Genomic DNA, 13963 nt, shown 5'->3' with positions numbered 1-13963 from the left:
TGTGTGTGTGTGTGTGTGTTTGTGTGTGTGTGTGTGTGTGTGTGTGTGTGTGTGTGTGTGTGTGTGTGTGCGCGTATGCGTGTGTGTGCATCTGTCTGTGCATGGGTTTTGAGTGGGTTGCAGTACTGTCAAATGAATGTGTGCTGGGAAGCAGGCCGACAGACAGACGAGCTGACAGACAAAAGCGCACTCACTCATCCTCTGTTCTTTTTTGTTATGTTCTTTTTTCCCCCCCTGTTTGTTGTTTTTTTCTCTCTCTTCTTCACTGTGCCGCTCTGTCATCTCAGAGATGAGAGAAGATTCCACGCTTTCTTGTTTGTCTGTCTTCCTTTAACATCTGTCTGCGTTTATCCCAGTCTCTCTCCCAGTCTCTCTCTCTCTGCCTATCTCTCTCTCTCTCTCTTCTTTCCTGTTTTCTAAATCCCGTCTGCCCTCTCCCGCACGTTCACCCTTTCCCTTTCTTCTCTGAACGCTTTCCCTTGTTCTGCCTTATATTGCACCTCTAGTTTAGTTTCCTCCTCATCTTCCGTCTTTCCCTCTGTTTTTCTCTCTTTGTTTTTTTTATATCTGTCTCGCCTCTGCCCTTCTTCCACTAGCCCCGCCCCCCACCCCCCAATCACTGGTGTCCCTCTGTGCCAGTCTGGCAGCTCCTCTGTGGCTCTGTGGGGTGCCAGCCTCACCCAGCCTGGTGTTCAGCTCCTCTGTGGCTCTGCAGGGTGCCAGCCTCACCCAGCCTGGTGTTCAGCTCCTCTGTGGCTCTGCAGGGTGCCAGCCTCACCCAGCCTGGTGTTCAGCTCCTCTGTGGCTCTGCAGGGTGCCAGCCTCACCAAGCCTGGTGTTCAGCTCCTCTGTGGCTCTGCAGGGTGCCAGCCTCACCCAGCCTGGTGTTCGCTCCCGTTCTCCTTCCTCTCCGTCCATTCCCCTGCGCCTGCTGACTGATTCCAGGCCCTCCCTGAGCAGACAACCTGTGAGAATGGCCTGTAAACGTAATGAACGCTGCAGAATCATGTTCAGAACCCCCTGCTAGTATGACAAAGGTGTAGATGTCGGGCTGGCTGGCAGCATGCTGTGGGTTGCTATTTGTAGGCAGGGTGCACAATATTTTGTGTGTGTGTGTGTGTGTGTGTGTGTGTGTGTGTGTGTGTGTGTGTGTGTGTGTGTGTGTGTGTGTGTGTGTGTGTGTGTGTGTGTGTGTGTGTGTGTGTGTGTGTGTGTGTGTGTGTGTGTGTGTGTGTGTGTGTGTGTCATCTGTGGGCATCGTGTTTATTTATCTCTATCTGCCTCCACAGAGTCCACACTGTGAAATTATGACAGAGCCTTTTAGAGCAATTTAAATCAGATCCTAAAAGTTGTTTCTGTGCTCTCGTCAACATAGAAATGGAGTCTGACAAACCCAGAATAATTAGTACAGGATCAGGCTCAATATGATTATGAATATTCAAAATATCAGAGAATGTCTCAAATATCTTAATCCAATATCTCTGTATGCATCTATTGCATTACATTTGTCCCAGTGCAAAGACATATCTGGAAATATCTTATGTAACTTTGATTTGGAATAATGGATGCCTCTCAGTATCGTGTGGTGTATGTTTACACCTGTCTGTGGGCAGTGTGTGACTACGCTCCCCCTTCTTCTGTTGTGTTGTCGGCCTGACTGTTGTGATGGCGATGATGAGGATGATGATGAAGATGTGCTTTGGCGGTGGTGATGAGGCTGATGGAGAGACAACCATTGGCAGTTTGTTGTCAACCCCCCTGCCAGGATTGTATTAGTGGTGAGTGAGTGAGGGCCCCCCCCCCCACCCACTCAGCTGCAGGTTGTTGTCCTCTCTGAGATAGAATGCGGTCTATTGCTGTCCCCTACTCTCTTGGCTGTCGTCGTGTTTTAAACGCTTGTGTTTAGATGTTGCTAGCGTGTGCTAATTGAGAAGAGCTGGGTATGTTTATCGTTAAGAACCATACCTCAAATGGATCTCGTTGTCATCATTTATCCTGAATTTGAATCTTGTTAGCATCATTGACCATAGATAGCTTCAGGGTTAACAGGGTAGTCAGCCTACAGGTTGGTGGGTGGGATGCGAGTCAAACAGCAGCTATGTGTTTGACTCACATCCCACCCACCAACACGCTGCAGGCCCAACCCTGTTGGACCTGGCTGTAAGCAACATGCTGACCTAGGATGGAGTATCGCAAACAACTCCCCATGATGAAATATGCACGCACACACACGCGCACACACACACACACACACACACACACACACACACACACACCCCCACAGTAACCCTGACCCCGGCCTGACCCTACAGGCTGGTTCAATCACTCAGAGAGAGAGAGAGTAGTCAGTCTGGCTTTACGGTGGAGGGGGAGTGAAGGGGGGCTGTCTAGACACTATCCTGTCTGTCTGGCTCTGATAATGTACACACACACACACACACACACACACACACACACACACACACACACACACACCTGAGAGACTGCAGGCCAGCTGTGGCTACAGGGGAGTGTGTGTATGTATGGACTAATGGTTGTTCAGGAGGGGACATGTTCAAACAGCTCAGTCACTCTCGATGAATACTTTAGCTCCCACCCCTCTCCTTTTCTCCTGCTCATTAATATTTTATTGTCTGAAAATTCATAATATTATTTGGCTAGTATTGTTTAATATTCATTATATATCACCACAACGCCCTGGTGTTTCTTTTATCCTGTCTACTAAATTATATTCATAGGAAAAGAATTGATTGGCCAACGTTAGTCTCTTCTAGAGTCAAAGTCAAAGTCGCCTAATACTGCAGGCTCAGCATTGGACCTCATATCAATCTAAGCCAGCCGTTAAGCGCAGCTAACTTCGTGCTCGGTGTACAGATGTAGCTTAGCCACCGCAGAAGACCTCATTTTTTACTCCCACTTGCTGTGCTGCTGCACCGCTATCCTGCCTCACCTGCTCCACCTTAATATCCATGGTTAGTCACGCAGATGGTGATGCATTAAGGCTAATCTAGATTGTGTCGCACAAGCACGTTGCTTGACAAAAATGACGCATTGTCAACTCGGGGGGAGGGGGGGTAACATGTCATTGGTCCGACCTCCCCTTAGTAAGACCATTACAAACCCTATCCCAAACCCTAACCTCACAGGAAGCCACGGGTGATTTTTAACCCGCAGCACAGATTAGTTGTAACCCGCCACGCGTGTCGGGAGAATCTTAACCGACCACTAGCGGGATGTCTGACTTATGGTCAGTCCCCGACTCGACACAGCCTTGTGTTATGTTATTGCCTCTGCCAGGCCGGCCGGGTCTGTGAGCTGATCGTCTCTGACCTGATGGTCTTCTTGTGTGTTTTTGTCAAATTGGTCTCATGGTGGAGCTATAACCATGCAACCAACATTATTTCCCCCCTGGATTCCTTGGATCATGACACAACTCCTCATATAGGCCCTGGCCATTTGCGCTAGACTAGATTTTCCGCCATTTCGCGATTTCTTCAAAGCACACCTTTTGGTACTCCAAGTTGTCCAAAACTCGGCAAATTGGTACACATTATCTATGGGGTATCTATCGAGATCTGTCAGTCAGAATGGTCATATTCCATTCAAATTGGCTATTAACGGTCTTCAACATTTTGTCATTTGTTTTTAATCTAGTTATCTATGTAATCTAATGTAATCTTGGGCGCTACACTCCCTCTGCCAACCTGGGGAGAGAAACGGACTGACCTCACATACAAAACTGACCCATTCATCCCCATACATAAATGACCATCTGGGTCCATTTCCATTATGAAGTGCAAATGCCTGTGTTTACGTGGGTATGGATATGTGTTGGATGGTCTCTGCATGGTGAATCCTGGCTGGCCAAGTGTCTGAAGACGCCCTGACAGAACAGAGAACGATTAGGAGAAAGGAGAATGGGGAGAGGAAAGAGAGAAATGAAATTTGAGACATTGGTATAATTGTTTGTTCTCCTGTCGCCATAGCCATCATAGCATGTCTGGCACCTCGCTCTCTTTTGCTCTCTTTTGCTCTCTCTCTCTCGCACGCACACACACACACACACACACACGCACACATGCACGCACGCACACATCCACTCCTGACCCCTAGACACCTGGCTAATGGGCTTAGGATCCCACTATCCACACACAGCCCTCCTCTCCTCAGGGTGAAGCAACTAAACTAGTTCATTTATTTCGAGAGAGAGAGAGAGAGAGAGAGATAGTTGTATCTAGGCTGATATGTGCTGCATGCTGCTGACTGAGCTCACGCACAAAGACACACAAATTGCACAGACGCACACACGTACACAGCATAGTCTAGAGAGATTATTGCCGCGGCTGCCAGACTGATATCAACTGTCTAGACTTCACAGTGCGTGACTCTCAGGAGGTGTGTGTGTGTGTGTGTGTGTGTGTGTGTGTGTGTGTGTGTGTGTGTGTGTGTGTGTGTGTGTGTGTGTGTGTGTGTGTGTGTGTGTGTGTGTGTGTGTGTGTGTGTGTGTGTGTGTGCGTGACTCTCAGGAGGTGTGTGTGTGTGTGTGTGTGTGTGTGTGTGTGTGTGTGCGTGACTCTCAGGAGGTGTGTGTGTGTGTGTGTCATTTCCCCTTCTCTTTTCTCTCCTTCCGCCGTTACTTATTCAGCCATATTGCCTTTCTTTCGTCCTCCCTTCTTTCCATTCCGTCCCTTCATCCTTTTCTCTTTTGATCTCTCCTTCCTTCTCTCGCTCCCTTCAACTCAACTGTGTGTGTGTGTGTGTGTGTGTGTGTGTGTGTATGTGTGTGCCCACCCTTACTGCTAGTCTGTGACTGTGTGTGCGACTGTGCGTTTCCTCTCTCTCTTCCTTCACGGCCTCTCTTCTCTCTCTCTCCCTGTCTCTTTCTCCCTCCCACAGTGTGTGTGTGTGTGTGTGTGTGTGTGTGTGCACACACACACACACACTATCCACCTTCTTTCTCAGTCCCACTGCTTCACTCTCTCTGTGCCACTCTGTGTGTGTGTGTGTGTGTGTGTGTGTGTGTGTGTGTGTGTGTGTGTGTGTGTCTCTGTGTGTGCGCGTGTGAGTGCCAGCCAGGTCGCTGCCATGGCGCCCCGGCAGCTCCAGGCCTTGTTGATCGCGGCACCGTGCCCAAGGGTTACCATAGCAACGGCAGTGGCAGCAGGCAGGGCTGAGTGAGTGTGTTTCTGTACGCACACTACTAGGCAGCAAGGAGTGTGTGTGTGTGTGCGCCCACCCTTACTGCCAGTCGGTGACTGTGTGTGCGACTGTGCGTTTCCTCTCGCACTTCCTTCACTGCCTCTCTTCTCTCTCTCTCCCTGTCTCTTTCTCCCTCCCACAGTGTGTGTGCACACACGTGCGTGCGTGCGTGCGTGCGTGCGTGTGTGCGTGCGTGTTTCGTCAGCCTATGGGTCCCAGACCTGCAGTAGATAGGGGGTAGAGTGTCGGACAGGAGGCTGGGGAGAGGGCTCTGTGCCTGGGGAGTGTGGGAGAGTGTGGTGGGCAGCAGGGTGTGAACTCAGCAGGCCTCTAGCGAGGCTGGGCATCTCTGGACAGCAGGAGAGGAACTAGCAAGTCGGAACATAGAATGCTCTTTTTCTTTTGCACCTACTTGGCTAAATACCTACGTTTTTATATCTCAGTTTTTCTGTCATATTTCATGTTTCTCTTGATCATTGAAAATCTTTAAGTGATAAGACAAGAAGGAACATTGGAGAAAAAAAATAAGGCTACTATTTAAAATGATATGGGACCTGTAAAAAGGACAGGATAATTTCTTCCTTCGAAAATTGCGAATTTTAGGCAATTTTGATGTTGAACAGCCTGAGGGATATCATCTAAAGCAGGTTTAGTTTGCAGTCTTGGCATCAAGTCTAAAGCATGTCTGTTCAGAGAGTGGGATTAGAGAGTGTGGAGCTGATCAGCCTGAGATGGAAGTCATTAGTGAGCACTGTGAACAGTGGACGTGGAATTAGGAACCCCTCTAGTTGGATATAGCAATCACCAATCAGTAATGCGGAAATTCCACAAGTGCTCTTCAGAAGTCACGGTCTCACTTTTTAAAGCTTTCTGTACACCGTTGTATACTAGTGCTCACCTGTGATGTGGAGTAACCACAACGCTAGCAGCATGCACAAACTAAAAGTTGCATATAATGATGCATTTAGGTTGCTCTTGAGGGTACTACCAAGATGGCACAGTGCCAGTCAGCTGTTTGAACTTGGTCGTTCCCACTGCCTACCTGGCAAGCCATTTAACACATTTGGAGCATTATAGATGAGGCGAGCGCCATAGACTCCTGTAATGGCCGCAATCTTTAGCAGCGTTTATCTCCGAATTGAAGCTCAGATGAGGTGATATGAGTTGAGGCTTGATATTAGGAGGTCAATAAAAACCTAGCGCGAGGCTCCGTTTAGCAGATCAGCGCGTTTCATGCTAGTGAAGGGTCACATTGAGCGACGGAAACAGCGTTGGCAAATACTTCCAGTTCAAGAGCCGCGTCACAGGGTCATGCGTCGCGATGCATTGTGAGCTGATGTAGAGGCTATTTTCAAACAGTCAAAATGTTTATAGGGCTGAAGTGGTTCATGTATGTTTTGTAATAGTAATCCAAAGCTATAAAGTAACTAGTAAAGCTGTCAAATAAAGGTAGTAGTAAGAGTACAATATTTGGATCTGAGATGTAGTGGAGTATAGAAGTAAAAGTACTGGAAATTGGAAATACCCCCAAATTGTACTTAAGTACAGTACTTAAGTAATTCTACCACCACTGATAGCAATTTTATAGAATATTGTCAATGTCGGTCTGAAACCTTGTAATCTCGAGAATACTTGCCAAAATGAGATTTGATTAAAGAGCATTAATCCAGCTTTAAAAACAATATTTTTTATTTATTTTTACTCACATGGTAGAAACAGCCTACATCCAAATCGATGTGCACTTGCAGCGCACAGTTATTAGTCGTTTTCCTGCTCAACATGGGACAAAGTAGGATGTTTGGGAGCTTTTAAAACATTAATCCAAACTCGCGCAGATAAAAACACTACAGCCCAGTGGCCTGGGCCATGGCTCAGTGGTCCAGGCACCTTGGCTGGTAATCCAGTCTGGCAGTGTGCCGCGGGTTCGACTCCCGATCCCGACGGCCTTTACTGCATGTCATCCCCCCCATCTCTCTCCTCATTTCCTGTCAGCCTACTGTCTGCCCCTCCATAAAATATATAACATAAAGGCGAAAGCCACAAAAAAAACATAAAAAATAAAAAACACTACAGTTGTGGACGCCTACACTTCCTGGTTTCCCAGGAGGCTCTTCTTCTTCTTTGGTTTTTCGTGCATTTCACTGGCACTGGCCTCACCATCCCGCCTAACTGGAGCCTAATGTGTTAACAAAACGGGAAAAGGAACCTGTGTTATTATGTAATCACAAGCTCTTGTTAATGCTTTCATTGGTTCCGTATTCATTAAACCCACAGATCGACTTAACCAGTTTCAAAAAGAAAAAAGGAAAAGAAAATCGCAACGCGACCCGGCTATTTTTGCTACTTTTGTGTGACACTCTTGACCCAGCACGGCATTCATTTACGGAAAGCATAAAAAGTTTAAATGGAGATACAAGGTGACAGCAACGCTATAAGAGTTTCTGAAAGGATTCCAGACGGTTTTGTTCCATTTAAAACATGGATCAGAGTTGTTATTTATTTATTACCATTTCTTTCCTTGTCAACCTCGCATGGTGATTGGCTCTCTAATGACTGCCAGTATCTCTACAATCTACCTTGCTCACCCCCCATTTACTGTAGCAACGTCTGCTGCCGGCAGCCAGCTGTAGTTTTCTTTTCTTTTTTCCACTTTCTAATCATGCAATTTTAATGAAACTGTGGTATGTAAGGGAATGTGATAATGTACAGTAACATAATGTGATCTATGACACTAATAGGCCACGACCACAGCACGCCAGTGCCAATATCTCTCGGCATAGCACTCCCTCTCTTCGTGTATTAGGCCTGTTGCATAATCGCAGAGTCAATAACTAATTTCCAGACCACAACCCAGGTTTAATGAGGAATGGCTTTTACGTTTTCAAAGATAGAAGTGAAGATATTGGGGCATAGATTGCCAGCTAATCCAGCTTTACACTTACCCTGTTCTTCAGCACCACTCACTCAAACTTTGGCATTCAACAACCTTTTTGGCCCCCCCTAAAAAAAGCTTATAATGAAAAGGAATACCTTCTAACACTTTAATTAATTGGCATCTAATGACATCTGTTCTCTTAAAGTGAAACATAAACTGCTGGCGTAGCTTTTGTTGCTGCTGTTTCTGCTTGGCTACAAGTTGAAGGCACAGTCTTTGTAGTCTGATAAAAGAGGCATTTCCTTTACTGGTGGGAGTAGCTGTACTGCTCTGAATAAATAAATAAATAGCTAGTCAGTAGTCAGTGCTACCCCAATCTGAGAACCCATCGCCAGAAAAGAAAGGAAAAACAGCGCCCTGACGTTGGTCAACAGTCTGTCTCGAGAGACTAATGCTCCCCTTGGTTTCCACAGTCATCGCAGATCCACATTCAAATCTGTTTTATGTAGTTCCTTTGCTCCGCAATTTTATTTTGGCTTAATGTTTTGCTTTCCCATGGCCATAATGATGTCCCTATCTTAGCAATCTTAAAGATGCAGGAGTTAAAGCAATATGGGAGAGTTTGACTGCATGTATAAAGTGATTGTGTACCTCCTTACCTTGATATCCATATGCTGCTCATTTCTACAAGTAGCTTTGGTTGTTGCTGTGTGGGGGGAAACAACTCATTCAAACCCCTTTACATTCACTTATCTTTGGTTGTTGCTGTGTGGGGGGAAACAACTCATTCAAACCCCTTTACATTCACTTATTTTGTTCTTCTTCTTTTACACTAACAATAGTGGCACGTACATGGAACATGAAAGGACATTTAGAAAAATCTTTGATACTGTAGCATTTTGTGACGCTGAGACCCCAATTTATATTGTTAAATCAATGTTAATTTAACTCTGAGAGTGTACAAACTATAATTTAGCTGGGGACCCCCTGGAACTATCTCAAGGACCCCTAGGGGTCCCCGGACACCACTTTGGGAACCACTGGACTAAAATACTTAAAAAAAAATGAATACTAGATTACAACATGCAAGATGAGTCAGTGTGGGTGCTAGTACTTCCGATTGGCTATCGTAACCCGTTACCTAAATTATATGCATGTGTCTGTGGCTATAGGTCTTCAAACTGTAGCATGTTTGGACAAAATAATTTGCTTTAGTCGTTAGTGTACTTGACAGGCTTATATACCAACAGCATAAATAACTTACTGATTTTATGGTGGCCAGGTGTCCATGACATTGATCATGTTGATCAATCATTGATTGACTGCATATCTTGAATTATTTCACATATCCGAGGCTATTTCTTATCACCTGTTTCTGCTCTGTTACGCACTAGTTACAACTATCCGTTTCTCTGCTGTCTGTCTGCTGTGTGACAGCATGTTTGCAGTGTCAGGTCAGCTGAACTGTCTGACCTCTCCCTCTCTCTCTTTCGCCCCCTCTCTCTTTCTGTCTGTCTCTCTCTCTCGCGCGGACACAGAGGCTTACACAGTCACACCCAGGTCAAAAGGCTGTGTGTGTGTGTGTGTGTGTGTGTCTGTGTCTGTGTGTGTGTGTCTGTCTGTGTGTGTGTGTGTGTGTGTGTGTGTGTGTGTGTGTGTGTGTGTGTGTGTGTGTGTGCGCGCGCGCTCGCTCCACTTTGTTTATGCTCCCTTTCAGTGTGTCTCATTGAATTGGACATGAAGGATAAGCTAATGCTGTTGTGACTGCGACCGATTCTTCACTCTCTTACAACAGGCTACTATCATGTCAATCCTCTACACTGTCTCTTATGATATGATACAGCGGAAGATTCACTTAGTCATCTGTTTTTCCACTTATCAATGTACACAGACCATCTCTGTCTGATGCTTAATCCTAGGAACATTTTGTAGCCAGGCCAGCCAGACATTGCAAACTTTAGTCCTAATCACAGGCCAACCGTGCTCGTAACAGGAACCCTACGATTACGTTGTTCCTCTGGTTCACTATTTGTTTTTACCACCATGCCTAAAAGGGCTTTATTTGTGTGCATTTCAACTTTTTTAATGGTCACTTTTCAGAGGCCTCCCCACGCCACGGCAAGAGAAAATGTGCGAGGGAAGCGACGTGCAATTACTTGAAATTACTCATGCTACAGAAAGCACAAGAGGGCTGGAGACACTGGCCTGATGTTGTTTTGACAAGCGGATTACGCTTGTAATAATAGTAGATTGGTGTTGGTAATGCAGACTGCTAGCACACGCTGTTCTGTGGTCTGCTTCTCCTGTACGGTAAGTTTCAGGACTGTACACAGTGTTCTGAGTGCCTGTGGGGCGGGATGGGACTGGAGCTCTCTGTCTCTCTCTCTCTCTCTCTCTCTCTCTGTCTCTCTCTCTGTCTCTCTCCCCTTTCCTCTCTCTACAACGCTGTGCATTTCCTTCCTTCCGTTACATTTTCCTTACTGTCTCTGCCGGACTAAGTGTCTTCCTCGCTTTACACACCCCGCCACTCAGAAGAACAGCCAACCTGGCAACCACTGTGGACTTGTGTTGTTATATCTTATATCTTTACACACCCCGCCACTCAGAAGAACAGCCAACCTGGCAACCACTGTGGACTTGTGTTGTTATATCTTATATCTGTACACACCCCGCCACTCAGAAGAACAGCCAACCTGGCAACCACTGTGGACTTGTGTTGTTATATCTTATATCTTTACACACCCCGCCACTCAGAAGAACAGCCAACCTGGCAACCACTGTGGACTTCTGTTGTTATATCTGCGAAGAAGCCCCTGCTTGCTCCTCCACTTTCTCCTCGTCTTGTGGTTCAGAAACCACAAAAAAAGATACGGCAAATCTTTGTGTTTTTAAATGTGCGTTCCCTGGTGGACAATCAGGACATATTGTTCCTCTTCCCTCCCTACATATTGCGGCTGTGTGGTAACAAAGGGGTTCAGTTTAAGGTTTTGTTTCTCTAAATGTTGGTTTTTCGTCGCCTACCCACACCACACCCACCTCGGCGGGGTGAAGAAGTCCTGTGTGAAACCTAGAAGTGTTTTGGCGTGCTGGGCTTTCAGGGCTGCAGCGTCGTCTCATATTTAGCCGGCGTGGTAACAAAAGGCCCTGGTTAAGTTGGCTTCTCAGAACGTTGGCTCTCAGAATGTAACTCTCCCTCAGTCCCCTCCCTGTGGCTTCTGCGGTGAGCGCAGCACTGCTCTGTTTTGGGCGGGAGGCGCTCCCAAATGAAAACTTCACTCTAGGCCCTGAGAGCCAGGCTTATTTAAGACAGCCTAGTATAGTTTCTTCATGCAACGTACCATTCTTTGCCCTTTTGCTAATGGGGTTGAACAGAGCGAGGGTTACATGGGTTTTTTAGAACTTTGCCTCTCTGAACGTAACTTTAGCTCGGTCCCCTCCCTTGTGGCTTGTTATGTGAATTATACAGGCCTGGTTTGTTGGCTTTTCTGAGCACACCATTCCTTACACTCTTATATGTGGTTAATGGCATTGCCACTTGCCAGGGTGTCTTTGAGGCTGGCTTCAGTTTTTCATTCACTCTTAACGGCTTGTTCATTCAACAGTTTGACGCTATATCAAAAGGGACGGTTTGTCTGGCTTCAGTCTATTCGAGTTACTGTAAGAACCTCATCCATTTCCTATTACATTAGTGCTTTAACACATTTTGGGCGGGAACCCCTTTTGGTGTTTTAAACATTATGTTATAATTTAGCTATTGAAAAATAGCAGATCTACAAGCTCGTAGCGTGCCACTCGGTGGCGCGCTACGACTACGAGCTTGTAGGTCTGTTATTTTTTAGGTCAGGCCTATGGGTTAATGAAGGGGTTGCTTAAGTTGTGTTTATATTCTAATGTTAGGAGCCTAGGTTAGAAACGGATGGCTAGGTTAGGTTTCATTGTGTGTGATTCTTCAGTTTGCTATTATGTCTTGTAGTTCTAACTTTAGTTCCAAGCACATCATTGTTCCGCTGGCATGCATCATTAAGATTGTTCTTGTGTTTTTATTTTCTTGCTAAAACAATCCAGAAGCTGTCCCACTGTTCCGACAGATGGGCCAAGTCAATCTCTGTAGTTTCATCCTGTGCGCTCCACTCTTTATTTGTTGATGTGGCAAAGAATCACTATCTGTTGGCTTTTGTTTGTATTTTTTTGTTCAGAGTACCTCATTCCTTCACTTTAATGTCGGTTGGTTTGATTGGCTTGGGTTTCATTCTAAGCAACCAGTTTTCCTGTGGTTGAGGTCGGTGGGTTGGGTCGGGCTGGCCTTCCTCCTCTGCTTCTGGCTCAAGCCCTCCCCTGTGGCCACTGTGGTGCAGGAGAGGCAGGTTTAGGTGGGTTTACATTTCAGCTCTGACTCAACACAACCACTCTAATCCAGATGAATAAACGGCACAGGATTACCAAGGCTGGGCTGATTTGAGAGAGGTTGGGTTAAACTGGACTGTACTGGATTGGCTTTAAAATGCTTCTTATATACCAGCATTATTCCTTTTCCAGTATTTTGTTAGTCTTTCAGGTTTAATGTTTTTGACTCGCAACTTGTTTCCAGGAAGAGATTTTCATATATCTGTGTGCCTATTGACTATTATGTCTTTCCTACTGCCCCCCTATGACTGGTGTGTGGGTAGTTTACCAGATCATGGCTGACTGAACTGTGGTGAAATGTACCTTCTCAGAAACCTTTTGCGATTCTGTTCAGTTGAAACGAGGCATTGTAGCTGAATTTCTCATGTACACTGTGTCATTGTCCTAATTAGGACACACACACATGCGTGCGCAAACACACACACACACACACACACACACACACACACACACACACAGACACACACACAGACACAGACAGAGTGACAGTGTCCAGCAATGAGTAAGAGTGTGAGTCAGAGGTCAGACTGGGAGCCAGGACCAGACAAGGTCAAGATTCCTCCTCAGAACAAGCCGAGGACGAACAACAAAGAGCTCTCAGACAGCAGGGAGAGGAGGAAGGAGAAGCACAGAGGAAGGGATAGGAGAGACTGAAAGAGAGACCCAGAGTGGGAAGGGAAAGAGAGGGTGGAGTGAAAGACGGAAGGAATGATGGTGGGCAGGAGAGGAATGCAGGAAGAAAAGAGTGCAGAGGTAGGAAGAGAGAGAGGAGAGGGGAGGGGACTGGGGAGTCAGAGAAGAGTGGAGGAGGAGGTAAGATAGAGGGAGAGTCAGAGAAAGTAAGTGACAGTGGGTGAGAATACAGTAAATGGAGATTGACAAAGAAAAAGGAGAGAGAGAGAGCGATACGAAGGAAGGGGAGGCGGGACGGGACGTTGAAACAATGAACAAGAGGAGAGACACAGTGGAGACAGTAAGGCATCATTCTTGTGTGTCCTAGCATTGCCCTTGACCCGTCACTTCAACTCTAGACCTGTGTGTGTGTGTGTGTGTGTGTGTGTGTGTGTGTGTGTGCGTGCGTGCGTGCGTGTGTGTTCGTGCGTGCGTGCGTGCGTGGGCACTGACTGTTGTTTGATGAGGGAAACCAAGACACTACCAAAATCCACTTCTAGTTTAGCTCCCTGCAGCTCCCCCTCTCATTCTTCTCTGATTTAGGCTATTCTCTGTAAAACGTGTAGGCTGACTGAGAGGCACACACTGACACATGCACACACATGCACACACTGACAGGCTGACTGGGACTATTAAGTTAATCTCCACTGCCCTCTGCTGGTAAGCACAGAACATGACAAGAACATGACACACACACACACACACACACTCCCGGGACACCTATTCTATCCATGAACACCAAAAGTGAACTTTACAACAATGAAGTGTTGCCTGTTGTACAATTCCTGCTCTTTCTAACACGACGTCTCTTCT

General features: G+C 46.4%; 1 protein-coding gene across 2 annotated transcripts in view; it reads left to right on the top strand.

Moving 5' to 3' along the window:
• Window positions 1-13963, top strand: part of LOC308318984 (low-density lipoprotein receptor class A domain-containing protein 4-like) — a 144398-nt gene that overhangs the window by 118121 nt on the left and 12314 nt on the right. The window lies entirely within an intron of this gene.

This window comes from Protomyctophum bolini (genome assembly GCF_963924005.1).
Source record: "Protomyctophum bolini genome assembly, chromosome: 7".
NCBI lineage: Eukaryota > Metazoa > Chordata > Actinopteri > Myctophiformes > Myctophidae > Protomyctophum > Protomyctophum bolini.
Note: the sequence above shows the minus strand (reverse complement) of the source record. Positions and strands in the feature narration are given on the sequence as shown.